Below are 16,065 nucleotides of genomic sequence, written 5' to 3' on the forward strand. Positions count from 1 at the left end.
TTGGTACCAAAATAGACAGGCAGATCAATGGTACAGAATAGAGGACATGGACACAAACCCAAATAAATACAATTTTCTCATACTAGACAAAGGGGCCAAAAATATGCAATGGAGAAAAGATAGCCTCTTCAACAAATGGTGCTGGGAAAACTGGAAATCCATATGCAACAGAATGAAACTAAACCCCTTCACCCTGCACAAAACTCAATTCAAAATGGATCAAGGACCTCAGAATCAGACCAGAGACCCTCCATCTTATAGAAGAAAACGTAGGTCCAAATCTTCAACATGTCAGCCCAGGATCAGACTTCCTTAACAGAACCTCATAGCACAAGAAATACAAGCAAGAATCAATAACTGGGATAGATTCAAACTAAAAAGTTTTCTCTGAGCAAATATCAGTAATGTGAAGAGAGACTCTACAGAGTTGAAGAAAATCTTTGCCACCCATACTTCAGAAGATTCTTGAAGATCAGTAAACAACGATAAGACCTTGTTAGGGGCATAATTCATGTGAACCCATAGAATAGGACCCTTTTGCCAAAACACTCCTGTGGGTAACTTATTTGTGGCCAAGACAATGAATGATAAAGGCTTAGCTAGGTCAATACAATCAAGATGAGCCTTTTCCATAGCTGTTTCAACAAGCTTGGGAGCTGTTTGAGCCTTAGGGGTAAGCACCCACTTAGAAAGGGGGTCATAATCACCTTTAAGAATATCAAACAGGGGGCCCAAACTTGAGGTGGGTAAAAGAAGGTAAGGTCTAATCCAATTAGTATCACCCAAAAGTTTTTGAAAATCATTTAAAGTTTCTAAGTTGTCCACCCAAACGGTAATTTTTATGGGTTTAAACCATAAGTTGCATTATGATAGATCCCAGGAAGCTTTTGGTGTCTGTCATTTGTACTTTATTAATGGCAATATGTTAAGCCCCATCTTTCCAGTGGCTTTAGTAAGGAATTATAACATTGCTCTAAGAACAGGTTTTTCCTTATGATCTAGCAAAATATGATCCATATAATGATAGATTGAAAGTTGAGGGTTAATTTGTTGATACACACCAGGGGTGGAAATTAATCTGATTACCTTGCCCTTCATATGGTCCTTGGCCTGTCAGCATGTTTAAATTCCATTGAGGATTGCCCGCAACTGCATTACATCAGGCAGATCAGAACATAACTCCTGATTAGCCACCTTCCATTTTAATATGTCTGTGCTTTTGTTAGGATTGGAAGCCATACCCAATCCCTTAAAGTCTGATCTGCCTGTTGAAAGTGGCCAGGCTTTAGGCCATTCTGTAATTTTGATAATACTTTTGTCAGCCCCAGTTATCTAATAAGCCCTCAAAACTTTTGCCTTCTATCACTAACTTTGTCATAGGTCTAATCTTTTAAATCCAATGTTAACATGACCGTATTTTGGCCAGTAGAACCTAATCTTTTATTTCCCCTAATAATATTCTTTGGATGGATATTGGATCATGGCAGCTGGGTAAGACCAACAGTTGTGCTATGTGATCACCCTGAGCTATTATTGCTACAACCTCTTGGTGAAGAAGCAAGGATTTTTATTTCTCCTGTAAAATCAGGGTCTATAACTCCAAGGACAATATTTAATCCTTTTAAAGCAGAAAGAACTCCTCCCCAGAACTAGTATTGGTTGTACTCCCATCTCTGGAGTTAATACTGCTCTGGTGGAGGCACAGAGGTCCTGAACATCTACTTTCTCTTTCGGAAGCTCAACTTGATTGTTCTTCTTTACAGTTTCTAACATTTTTTTTCCCTTCTCTTAACCGTTCTTGAAATTTTGGTTTCTTGGAAGTCAGACAGAAACAAACTAATGTCCATATCACCACAACAACAACAAACAAAAATGAAACAAGAAAAGGTAACACAAATAACACCTTACACATATTCATTTTCTTACAGGACATCCTTCGCTGTCTCTTGGGACAGCCTTTCATTACATTCCCTCTCTAGGGGAATCTTCCGTTAACATTCCCTCTCTAGGGGAATCTTCCGTTAAAACCTTAAGGCAACTGTTTCCTCAAATAGGGAAACCTTCTCGTAATTATGCTAGCAAAACTGTCTTTCACTTACCTGAGCGCTCACCATTCCCCAACAGGCCACCACTTGCTGCTTGCTGCCGCTTGCCGCTTGCCACCAACCAGCAGGACAAATGACACGTACACTTCAGAGGTTCATGAAACAGCTTCCACTTTATTCGGATAACACCCTCATATATAAGCAGTCTCATGCATAAGCAATTGTAATCAGATATGTCCATCCATCCTATTAAAGGTCAAGCGATCACGAGCTCAGCATACATTGTAAGATATATCTGTCCACGCGCTAAGCGGCTGAAACTAATTATCATACAGCCAATGGTAAATGCTTCCTGTTTTTCTCAAGGCGCATTCAGCATGCCTTTGGCTCTCTGCCAGTCACCATCTTTGGATGCATGTGGCGTAACCCTGGGCTCCAGGTCTCACCCACCACAGTGACGCTAATCCATAATAAGGGAGGGTGGAATAGAAGTTCAGTAGATTAGACAAAAAAGAATGAAGGAAAAGAAGGGGGAATAGGAATAGGAGACAGTGGAATGAGTGTGACAGAACTTTCCTTTGTACATATGTGAAAGAACCACAATGAATCTCCACATCATGTACAACCAAAAGATTGGAATCCTAATTAGAATATGATGTACTCCATCTTTGTATAAATATGTCAAAATATACTCTACTGTCATGTATCACTAAAAAGAACAAAATTAAAAAAAAATAGAATGGGAATGTAATTATATGGAACTCACAATTGTATAAACTGTTTCTAAAGGAGTGTCAACATGTTATCTGTGTTTTCTGTTGTGAAATAATCCCCTGTGACATAACTGGTGACACTTTCATAGTACCACATCACACTCATGAGTTGTAACTTTTCCAGTCTCATCCTGTGGCCATCTAAACATATCTGAAAAGATACTGGTAGCTATTCTGTGCACAAATGCATGATTGTGTTCTTGGAATAAATGTCCAAGAGTGAAATTGGTGGGGTCAAAAAGCAAGTGAATACAGTGGAATATTACTCACTCATAACAAGGAGTGAAGTATCAATATATGCTATAATATGGATGAGCCCAGAAAACATGGTAAACAAAAGAATCTAGACTTGAAAGATCACATGATCCACTTATAGGATATGTTAAGATGAGGTAGATCTATGAGACATAATGGTAGATTCCTGGTTGCCTGGGACCTGGGAGAGAGTAATAAGGAATGACTGCTTAATGGACATGGAGTTTCCTTTTTAAAATTTTCTTCAGTTATTTGTTGATGGACTTTTATTTATATGCAGTGCTGAGAATTGAACCCAATGCTTCACACGTGCTAGGCAAGTGCTCTATCACTGAGCCACAACCCCAGCCAGGGTTCCTTTTTAGCACAATAAAAATGCTGTGGAATTAGAGGTGAAGGTTACAATGACGTAAGTGTGCTAAATGTCATCTACATGATTCAATTGTTTGAAATGGTTAATTTTATGTTGTGTGAATTTCAGCTCAGTTACAAAAACAAAGTAGGCCCAACATCAAGGCCAGCTTGCTGCAAATTTGTGTGTCTACCAACAATGCATCTGAGTGTCCATTGCCTCAAAACTGGGGTAGAATTGATGTCTTTCTATATACCTGGTTATCTCTGCAGGAGAAATGTATTGATTGTCAGTGGGACTAGGTTTTATTGGAGTAATGCATGTTCATATTCCATTTATATGCTCACATGTTCTGATTATACTGGAGTGTTGGTCTTAACTGTTTCACAAACATGCATTTTTCATTGATGCTATCCATCCTCGTCATGTGTGTAGTCAGCATTTTTGTCACTTGGAACCAAAATGTCAGACAAGAACAACAAAGGAGGAAAAATATATTTTGCATTCATGTTTTTCCAGAGCTCTCAGTCCATAGTTGCCAGCCTCATTGCTCTGGGCCTGAGGTGAGGCCCAGAGCATCATGGTGGAAGGGCATGGAGGAAAGCAGCCCAGCTAATGGCAGGTAAGAGAGAGATGTGGGGGGAGGAAGGGAGGGCCTGGGAGAGGATAAACCCTTCCATGGCATTCCCCCAGTGACCTACTTCCTCCAGCCAGCTCTCATCTCTCAATGGTATATTTAGCCATGAATAGGAAGAGCATAGCTCTCATTATTGCATCATTGTCTAAAAGTCCCACCTCTGAACTTTGTTGCACTGGGAATCATGCTTTTGACACATGAACTTTTGGGGAAATTTTCATATCCAACCCATAACATTATGTACATCTCAAACTTTATCACCTACTTATCATTTTTCATTTCAATTTAACATCATTCCTACTTTGTAAATGTTGATAATTTACCATCCTGTACCATTACTACCTTCTTCCTCCTGAGAAAGCCCAGGTCCGTCATCCTTGGGCTGGAGCCAGCCTCACTGAGTGGGTCCTGGCTGATTAATCCAAGTATCTCATTTCTCATTTCAGTTTTGGTTAAGACCTGGGGCACACAACTGCAGGCAATGAGATAGAAGAAAACTTTGCTGGGGTCCTCTGGAAGATTGCTTGGTTCTTGCAAGGAGGTATTCATGAAGCAATGACTGTAGAAATAAAGAGTGAGACCATACCCATTTTACCCACTGTGAGATGGACTTTGGCTAGGTCTCTATTTATCATGAGGCTTCCATAAAACCTTTCCCTAAGCTACGCATGGTGGTGGTGTAGTCCCAGCTATCAGGTAGGTTGAGCTAGAAGATCACTAAAGTAGCCTGAGCAACGTAGAGAAACCCCTGCTTTAAAAAAGGGGGAAAAAAAGATTCTAACTGTAATCAATGGACCACAATGGTGATTTTGGTCCTTTGGAATCCATTTCAGCACAGACCCTCTAGCCCTGGTTAGAAATTCTGAGCATTGCTCTTTATTCACTCCATAGTAACCATTAAGTGATAGCAAATGATTCCCCCTGTGAAGAAAGATCAGGCCCCCCCCTCCCTTCCATTCTGGGCTCTAGATTTGAACCACCTTAGATCTGGAAACTAGGTGAGGATCTCTGATTTTTCATTACCATTATTGATTCAGCCTTCTGCTTGTCAGTTCTCAGGGTCTTTTCAAGGGGTGAAGTAGGAGCATTTATACAAATCAAATACCTTAAGCAGCTGTTCTTCTGTCTTGCCCCCTGGAACACCATGAACATAAACTTGATCAGACTCATGCCTTGGTGCTCATTAAGTTAATTATGTCCATCGGGTCTCTGACAGTTAAGAGTCACAACTTAGCCTTCAAGATTTCTGCATTTTATCATCTATTTATATTGACATCAGAGAGACCAATATAATGACACCATCTTCTATCACCAATTCTAACCTGTAGAGGCCAGTCACTGCCAACTTCTCAAAATTTCCAGTATAGTCTCAATCATTATATGTCTTATTGTCTTAGTTATGAGTTTCATCTGGGCCTTCTCAGAGAAAATTCAAGTGTCAGCTTCTCCATTTTCAAATAATAAATGCATTCTAACATTCTTACTTCCCTGAGCCTTCTGACCTCTTCCTCAATACCGTTCCAAATAACTGCTGGCACGTCCACCATATCTTGTTTACACAATCTTTGCTGTCTGTTAGGGCCTATTCTAGATATCCTTTCCAGAACATTAAATCACTTGAATGTGGGCTTCTGTGCCACTCTCTCCTATCAAGATATTCTTCCCCAACCCCACTCCTTGATTCAACACTCCCAGACATTTCTCGGGTTCCAGTCAATACACTTTGACCAAAATCTGCAATTCATTCAGAGTATACCAATTCTCCTAGAGGAAAGATTCTATTTCTCCCTTGGGGTAAGCTGAGATCTGATCCTATCAGTTTGGAGTCAATGAGAGGTAGTAGGGTGGGTCTTGAGTAGGACAAGTGTCACTGTGTAATGCAACTTAATCAGATAAAGCCTTTGCAGGATATCAAGGCAACAATAAACTGCTCTCCTCTACCAAAATGGAGGGTGCCACTTCTGCTAGCTCAGAGGAATCTGAGGGTTCAAGATTCTCAGGTCTTCTAATTCCTTATCCCCAGATTGAGATTCGTTCTCTTCCTGTCAGCACACTTACTTTGTGGAGTGTTAGTCCATTCAATTTCCTTTGCAGCTTTACACCTTTACTATTATATTTGGACCTGACCATCAGCAGTCTGCTTTATGTCTGCAGAAGATGAGATTTCCCTTAAACAGTGATATAGAGGGACTATGACTTTCACAGCATGCCTGGAATTAAGTGGCTAACATAAGCCTATGTTATTTTCTTTATTCAAGGTTTCCAAAGCAATTAACAATACCTAACAAACAGCTCCATCTTTATCATTCCCACTAATACCATTTCACTACAATGATGCAGCCCACTGTGTAACCTTACACTTCAATTTCTACCCACACTTCATCCATATTCACTCACTGAATTAAGTAATACAGTCACAGAATTCCATCCTGATTTAATACAACTTCTTCAAATAAAGTGTTTGCTTTCTAAAGCCATTCTTGGTACCAACCGGCTTGGCCCAAGTTTATTTCCCACCCACTCACCAAAAAAAAGCAAAGCCTAAGACAAATGTCCACACTCTCATAATTTATTTGGAAAGTGATCTGAGGGAGCCAAGGTAGGGATGGGAACATGGAAAAAGGAAAGAGAGAAAGCCAACATAAAAATGTATTACTGAGTTGGGCACTACTATGGGTATTCAGGGATCAATCCCACAGAATCTTCTGAAGAAGCTTATGAAATGCATCTCCAAATTGCCTAACCAGCAGATGAAAGCAGGGTGGAAGGGAAGGATCTATATACTTCCCATTAGTCAAGAGTGATTCCCTGAATTCCATCAGTTCCATTTATATATTGCCCTTCTACTTCCCATTTAGTCAAGGAAAGGTCATTAGCTCTCCCACATCTTTGGACTGACTGCATGTGGATGATGCAGAAGGGTTCCAGTGGGCATCCCAAGCCTATGTCAGAGGATCCCTGTGGAAGAAAGCAGGAGAGCCATGATATAAAGCAAAGATAAGATGTCATTAAATGGCTTCCATGTGTAGTTGTCAGAGGCTACTTGGAAGTGTTTTACAGCAGTGCTGTAGTAAGAGGTAAAGTCAAGAGGACTTGAAGTGTCACACAAGCATTCATTGTCCAATGCAATTATTTACAATGGGTAGTTAACAATGTAATAATGAGTGGATATCACTAGAAAATTATTGAATAATTTTAAAATGCAGTTTTTAAATTTAGAAACATAAGTTGATGTTCCAAAACTTGAAAAAGAAAAAAAAAATTAATGATTTTTAACCTACAATTTTGAATGAGAAGTGACACAGGCTTGTTAGAAACCTTGATAACATCTTGAATTTTTTAAACAGGCTGGAAAAATTTAAATATAATAGACTAAAAATATTTACTATATTTTCAGGGTTTGACTTATATGAGAATAACTTAACTTCCCTTCCTAAGAGAGAGAAAAAGTATATATAAAGTAGTAAATTATCAATTTTGTCAAAGTAATATAAGGTAATTTCTCATTTCAATAAATTAAGAAAATATCCAAAAGGACATACTTACATAATTAAAAAGTAAATAATTTGAAGAAGATAAACTGTATCATTACATTTAAATAAACAAAATATATATTTGGATGATGATTTTAACTTGTCCAACAGTCTTCATGAAGATTTTGTAGTTGATGGCAATGGAGATTTTCCTTTCATCTAAGCAGACTTTTCCATTTTTATCTGTAAATTTAAAACATTGATGTATATAGCAATTTGCAAACCAATCTAAGGAACAAAAGATTGCACATACCTCATTTGGATTCATGCTTTATTTATCATAGTCATACCACACAGTTAGTAAGCTGCCATGTAATAAGGCCAAAATCTGATCATTAAAGGGACATGTTTGCATATTTTAAAATGAGTTGATTTTAACTTTGCAGAAGGATTTTAGTAAAAATAATATACAAATAAATATTGCTTTAGAATAGAGGATAAATTAATTTGAATTGTTACTAAAAATATTTTCATTTAAAAGGCTAACTATACATGCAGCCTGTGCACATTCTCCACAGTTACAGAATGTGCCAAAGCCAGCTGGACTATCTCTGAAACTTGAATTCCTTTAAGGATGCTTTCCTATATTCCCACAGTGTTCTTCCTGAAGACCTTGGAGTTAAAGAAGCAGCATAAATTTCCAAAGTGGCACATATAAAATTTTTTCATGGGATCAAAGACTCCAGAGAACACAAAGCTCACTTGCTCCTTACCACAACTCCTGTTCACACACAATTTTCAGAGGCATCAGAGGTAGACAGAAAATAAAGGGCATGACAAGTGGAGACAGGGATTCCTAGCTTCCAAACTGGAGGGATAGTATGAAGAAACCAGAAGGGACCTGGTAAAACCAATCTATCCACTCCTATCAAATCAAAGTAAAAAATTTCCAATAGTAAAAGTAATAAATCTAACCTCTATCTTTTCCTCGTTTTTTCTCTCTCCTCATTGAAACCAACCACATTCAGGAACCATGCATTCATATTACTTTTGCACACTGTTATCAGTCAACAGGTCATCTGAAGGTCCTCAAAAGGACACCCTACTCCAAGGAAAAGATTACAGATTTTGGAGACAAAAAGAATATTTGGGGGAAAAAAAAAAGAAGAAAGAAGAATTCTACCTCTTCCACTGATTAAAGTTTGGGGGCAAGTTATTTAACCAACACTTTATCATTTGTTTAAAAAAACCATAGTAATAGCAACTTCTCAAGGTTGTCCTGAAGGCATAAGTAAGATAAATTATATTTATAGGTCTTGACATTTAATAAGTACTAAACAAATATTGCCCCCTTTTCTCCTCTTGTTTTAAGTCAAATGCAATAACATTGGGTGGGAAGTAGTACTGGGAATTGTACCCAGTGTCACTTTACTAGGGAGTCACATCCCCAGTCCTTTTTATTTTTTATTTTGAGACAAGTTCTCACTAAGCTGCTGAGGCTGACCTCGAATTTGCAATCTTCCTGCCTCAGCCTCCTGAGTGGCTGTGATTATAGGTGTGTACCACCATGCCCAACTATATTAACTTTTTAAAATGCAACAAACATTCTAAAAAACAAACAAAAGCAGTGTTTGTCCACTTAAAATAGTACTTAATACATTTAAGTACCGCCTTCTCCTATTTTTCCCTATCAAAATGTACAAATGCATTCTACTGTCATGTACAACAAATTACAACCAAAAAAATTTTTTTAATTTATTTTCTGGCTAAAAAAATATTTTAGTGCCTTGCACCTAGTTGATCTTTGATACTTATTTCCTTAATAAAATTCTCTTTTCTTGGGGAAAAGAGAACAAGCATTATCACAGGAGAAGAATATGATTTGACTTGCTATATACCAGAAGAAACTTTTCAATAATCTCTGAAAGTAGCTGGTAAACTGTTACCACAAAGCTTCACCTGTCCGAGCCAACTTACAATAATTATATTACCAGTGATTGGAAAAGGATACCCACAAGCACACAAGGATACCACAAACCTAGATACCCACAAGCACTACTCTTGATAGGGACCCTGAACAATAAGACAGTTTTCCAATGGTCCCTTTTCTTTCAATGGTTTTGAAGTAAAATACAAATACTAATGCTGTGTATGATACATGTTAACTCAGAGGAAATCATATATGTTGGGGCTTCTTATTTTTAAACACCATTAAACATGTAGTCTAGACACTTTATAAGTTGTCTCATAAATCCATAAATTACATGGGCTGGAGGGTTAAGAACTATATCACATAATGCCATAAATTTCAGGTTTCCTACAATCTGAATGGGCCTGGAATATCCTTTAAAACATTCATAAAAACTCCTCCCATTATCTTTCCACAAGCAAATATCACTGGCATGTTTTCAACATAGTCACACTACCCAGACCTTTGGAGGATGTAAAGAGTACCAGAAACCAGGAAAATTAAAATTAATCTGTGAATGTGTGTGTTCCAAGAATGAAGATCAATTTCACTATAAGACCTTAATGAGGGTGCTAAATTTCACTATAATCTTAATGAGGGTGCTAAACAAGGCTTGTTTTGTTTTTTGTTTGTTTGTTTTGCAATGTTGGGGATTGAACCCATGGCCTCGAGCTTGTGAGGCAAGCACTCCACCAACTGAGCTATATTCCCAGGCCTAAATAAGGGTTTTCTAAAATCACTCTAACCATTTCATTTCCCTCCCTGATGTCCTCCTACTACCTCTTTTTGTTATGGTCTAAACGTTTCTTCCTTCCACCCCCAAATTCATATGCTGAAACTTAAGAGCTGGGACTTTGGAGTAGTGATTAGGATATAAGGTTTAGCACCTCATGAGATTAATGTCCTTATAAAAGAGGCCCCAGAGAGCTGCCTTGCCTTTTATACCATGTGAAGACATAATTAGAAGGTGCCATCTCTGGACCAGAAAGCAACCCTCACCAGACACTGAAATTGCATGCACCCAGATCTAAGATGCTCCAATCTCCAAAACTGAGAAATGAAATTGTCTATAAACCACCCACTTTAGGGATTTTATTACAGCATCCCAAGCAAACTGAAAAAACGTTTGACCAGAGCTTTTCAAAGTAATTTTCTGCAAAGATAGAAAAGTCTAATATCTGTACTGTCCATTAAGGCAGACACTAGCCACATGTGGTTTCTGTGCACCTGAAATGTGGGTAGTGTGACTAAGGTAATAAATTTATATTTTAAGTCATTTAAATTTAGGCTCAAAGAGTCACATGTGGTAAATTGCTATAGCATAGATAATTTTCATCTTGCAAAATTTTCTACTGTCTAATTTGGCCTTAAACAGTGACCAGGACTCTCCCCAGGTCTTAAGGAGTGACCAGAACTCTCCCCATCTGTTTCAAAATCCTTTATCAGGAAAGCCAAGTTAACCTATTTTCTACGCATTTCCTTTGCTCTTGGATGATAAATTTATTTAGTATCCTTTTTCCATATCCTCAACTAAATGAACTTTTGTCTAAGATTCATAGAGGACACAACAAAAAGTGACAAGAGGGCTGTGGGTATAGTTCAGTGGTAGAATGGTTACCTACCATGCAGGAGGCCCTGGGTTTGATCCCCAACACCACAAAGAACAAGAAAGTGTCAAAGTGTCTTTACTTTTGTGGAGTTTGCTACTTAGTTGGAGAGATAATAATACCCATAACTATAAAACAATCCTGAAGAAAGCAGTGGAGTTCAATCCCTAGTACCCCTCCCCAAAAAAGAAAATAGAAAGTTTCTGCCATACAGCTGAAATGTCATTCCCCCCATACCTTCTTAAGCTAAGAGACTTCCATCTAGCAAAACCCAAAGACAAATCTCTCAAATATGAACACTGCTATGAGAATTATTGAAAATACAAAAAAGTATAAGTAGTTGACATCTATGAAAGCAAATGTCTATCATGTGTTAATTTTTTTCAATTTTCCATAAGTATTTATTGAAAGCTTAGTTTACATAAGGCAGTGCCTTAGGTACTAGGAAAATACAAGGATGAATAAAATATAATGTTTATTCTCAAGGTATTCACAATCTGGTAGAGAACTGATGAAACTAACCATTACTAAAAGCTGGGAACACATCAACACTACACTTGTTGAGTTCTAGAAATTGTAAAAATATTTGTTTAGTGGTCTCTTTTTTAAAAGCTATCAGGTAATTTTAACTTCAATGTAGATATACCAAAAAAACTTCTAAAAGGAAATAGTACATATTAAGAATTCAATGTATATTCAATCTCCATTTGACAATTTATTGGTTTTTATAATACATACTTTTTTATTTTGAGTAAGCACATGATAATTGTATATATTCTTGAGGTACAGTGTGATATTTCAATGCATGTGTATGATGTGTAATGACTTCAGAGTAACTGGCTTATGTGTTACCTCAAATATTATTTCTCAGTGTTGAGAACATTCAAAATTCTACTAGCTATGTTTAAATGTACAATAAATTGTTGTAAACCATAGTAACCATCCTGTGTTACAGAACATTGGAAGTTATTCTTTCTAGCTAACTATATCCCTGTACCTGTTAACATCCTTTCTCTATCCCCTCTCCCTGACAACTGCATATTTTAATTTTTAAAAATACATATACTTGTATTTTTTTGAAAAAAAATTCAAGATACATGTAGAGGATGGGGTACAAAACTTGCCTAGCATGTGTGAGGCCCAAGCTCAGTTCCCAGCAGCAGGGGAGAGGGGAGTACATGTAATTTATAAATATGCTGATAGTTGATATTATTATTTTGTTTGTTTATTTAATCAATGTTTATGACTTTTATAAATCAATCATTGTATTATATATCATATTATTCATTAGTCCTGCTCCTTTCTGAAATATTCTCAGTAAACCTCCAGGCCTAGCACCAACTATAAGTAAAGACTTTAAACTTTATTTTTCATAACATTCTATATTCAATATATTCAATGTATAATCATTCTATAGTGTCTTTGTTATAACTAAATGCTACATACTAGTGAATTCCCTCAAAACCCTACCCTTTCCTAGTATCATCTTTCAAAGAAAGCCATGTTGTGGGGCTGGGGAGATAGCTCAGTGGTAGAGTGCTTGCCTTGCAAGCACAAGGCCCTGGGTTCGATCCCCAGCACCCAAAAAAAAAAAGCCATGTTGTCCTCTTAAGGCCTCCTTAAGGAAAAAATTTGACTACTTGTACCTACTGACATGGGTGGAAAAAACTAAGTAATAACATATTTATAACATATTTCTCTGAAGTTGAAAAAAAATACAATGAAAAATTTCTTCCTGCCAGGAGATGTTTTATTTTCTAAACCAGAAATGACCTGAGCAGTCCCAGTACCTAATTCTTTCTAAGAAAGAATGGCATCACAAGCAAAAGCAAACCTTCTCCAAATATTCGATTGGCTCATCTTAACACTAGGTACCTATTCCTTATGAGTACACTTAGCTAAGTTCAACAAAGTTTGACACTATAACTAGAAATTCATGTTATGCTTTATTCATGCAGGATAATATAATACAAAAGTATGATAAATTTGTGATATAATACATTGCAATCTGCTTTAACCAAGGCTTTACTGAAGCCTGTATAGGCAACCACAGTGATGACACTATCTGCTTTGAATTTTAGCCATCTTTCATAAGTATTTACTTTGTAAAATTAATCAAGTACTAGTTTTTAGACTGAAAAAAATTTTAAATGGCTTCAGAAAGGAAAATCTAGTTTTCTTTGTAGATCCTCTAAAAGCCTATAAAGAAAAATTCACCTTCAGTACAAGTGAATGTCTTCATTGGGTCCTTTCATTTCCAAAACAATATATCAACCTAAACACCTGTTCTTCCTTCTAAAGTATATGAATTCACCCCCAACAATAAAAGCCTCTAACCCCAGCTAATTGCCGCAGAGTACAACCACACTGTCAACAATCTTTAACAAAAACTTTGTTGAGAAAAATAAGTTTGCTCAGAATATGAACAAGTATCACACCTCTGGAAACTCTGGGTCTATTCCTAGATCAGGTTGGACCATTTAAACTATGCCCTTGCAGACTGACCTCTCCGGAGTTGCATCTTAATGGTACATTATTATTCTTACTAGAGGTCACTGCAAAAAGCAAGCATATATATTATGTACATTCTGAAAAATAGCCTCAAAAGCTTTTTGAGTACCTTGGCCACTGCATCACTGAGGGCCACTATACAAACTTCTTTAAAACTCCATGTTGGTATAACATTCCCTGGGACTGGGGAACTTGTGCTTTCTCCTTTATGACAAGGAAAAGAACTTAACTGACCACATGGGCCCTGTGCTTTGGCTTCCATTACCCTCAACTTAATGCAGCAATTATACCAATCTTCAAAGGTGCCACAAACTGTTTTGTTGTGGTGGTGGTAGTGGTAGTGGTGGTGGTTGTTGTTCTTCATTTTTTTACATTTAATTATTGCTTTATTGAATGTTGTTTTTGTAAGCAGCCTTAAGTTCCCTTTTGGAGAATGTCATGATATATGAAAATACAAATAAAATCACAGAAAGTTCTTATTTTAAAATATCAAAAACCTAAAATAAACCATACATTTCCAGAGCACTTGTCTAGCATGCATGAAGCCCTAGGTTGGATCCCCTGCACTGCCAAAACCCCAAAGCCTTTGATTTTCATCTTCAGTGCTTTTATTCTTTTTTTCAATAAATGAAATACAGAACACTAGTTACCAAAAATTAATTATTTGCTCTTAATTTATAAGTGGCAAAATCCTCCTAACCTATGGTGGTTATCACCAGATTACACCCCCTTGGGGAGAACATAAAGGATGGAGGCAATTAATTCAGTAGAGGGCCATCTTATTCAAACACCAGGGTCACAGGAACCACAATAAGGTCTAAAACTTCGATTTATAGTATTATCAGAATCCTCATAATTCTCAGATTTAGCTATTTTTTCCAATAAAAAAATGAAGTTGCTTGCTTTTTTGAAGTATACACCAATATAAAAGAAAGTAAATGACAGATTAACTTTGAAGTCAAACTGTGGTCATAATAGAAAAAAGCAGCTTAGAAAGCAAATCAAAGCTCAATATTCTTGCTACATCCAAAAGTTTTCACTCTAAATTTCACTACCATTTGTTACTGTTTCTGGAGAAGAATTAGATGGTCCTTGCAATGCTTTTAGAAATGGGTGGTCTATGGCCGTAACAAGAATTTAAGAATTCAACTGAAGATGTACATGAGAACAAAATATTTGGAGAATGAAAATCTCCACTTACAGGGATACAAACAAGTTATTATATCTAATGTGAAGTAAATTAGAATCTCAGAAGAATCATTGGCAAACTGTTTTTGGTTTTTTTTTTTTTTTTTTTTGAGACAGAGTTTCTGAGTTTCCTAGGCCAACCTCTAGCTTACGATCCTTCTGCCTCAGCCTCCCAAGTCATTGGGATCACAGGCATGTGCCACAGAAAACTCCTTTCTATAAAAAAGAAACTTTTAGCTGAGTGCAGTAATGCATGCCTATAATCCCAGCAACTCAGGAGACCTAGGTGGGAGGATCACTTGAGCCCAGGAGTTCCAGACCAGTCTGAGCAACACAAGGTCCTATCTTTAAAAAATTAAATAAATAAGAAGGAAAAGAGGAATTTTTACTTCAGTTTTTATCTGTGACATAAAGAAAAATGGTCAAAAGAAAATGTTTTTGGATTCCTCAGCACCTTTCTCTAAGAACATTTTTTACAGGGGAAAAAATACTATATAGTAATGTAGCTATGTCAGCAGAGTACTAAACCCCAATACAGTTACAATACACTATCTAAAGCAAGACATTCACTATAAGGAACCTCTTGTTGACAAGGATAGAATAAATGTATTTTAATCTATTCCTTATTAGTAATGGATGTTAAAAAGTCTTTTAAAAGTATGAAAAATACAGAAGAAATCTCCTTCTCCAAAGAAATGAGAAAATATCCACCACCCCAAACCACAAATTACAAAGACTAACTTCTAAGTGCTTGATTTCTGGACCAAAAAGAAGTAAAGTGCAGAGAAAATGTAATACTTTTCTATCTTCTTCCAAAACCACCACCTCCCACACAGCCCTAACACCCCATACAGACACAGGGAAGGAAATAAACTTTTAACCTTAAATGGTTAAGTTAGTCCTATCTTGTAATGTGAACAGTATGGAACCTTCCCAATCCTAGCCCCCTTCACATTCCCAGCTACTCTTTCATGTGACACATGAGAATATAAAGACAGGAGGGAAGGCTCAGGTCCATTCAGGCCCTTGTGCTGTCTTGTTCTCTGGTTGTTGCATGTGTTACTGATCTCAGATGTTCAAGGCCAGCCTAACTTGTAATTTGGTTTCTCAGCTTGATAGGACCTGGTGGCCTCATACTTGCCCTCACTAGAAATATAGACTCCTCCAATGCCTGCCACTTCCTCAATTGAATCCTCTGGCTCTAGGAACCCATCTTCAGTTCTGCTCTGGGGTCACCTTGCCCCTGCTATGACAG

Source organism: Sciurus vulgaris (genome assembly GCF_902686455.1).
Source record: "Sciurus vulgaris genome assembly, chromosome: 5".
In the NCBI taxonomy this organism is placed as follows: Eukaryota; Metazoa; Chordata; class Mammalia; order Rodentia; family Sciuridae; genus Sciurus; species Sciurus vulgaris.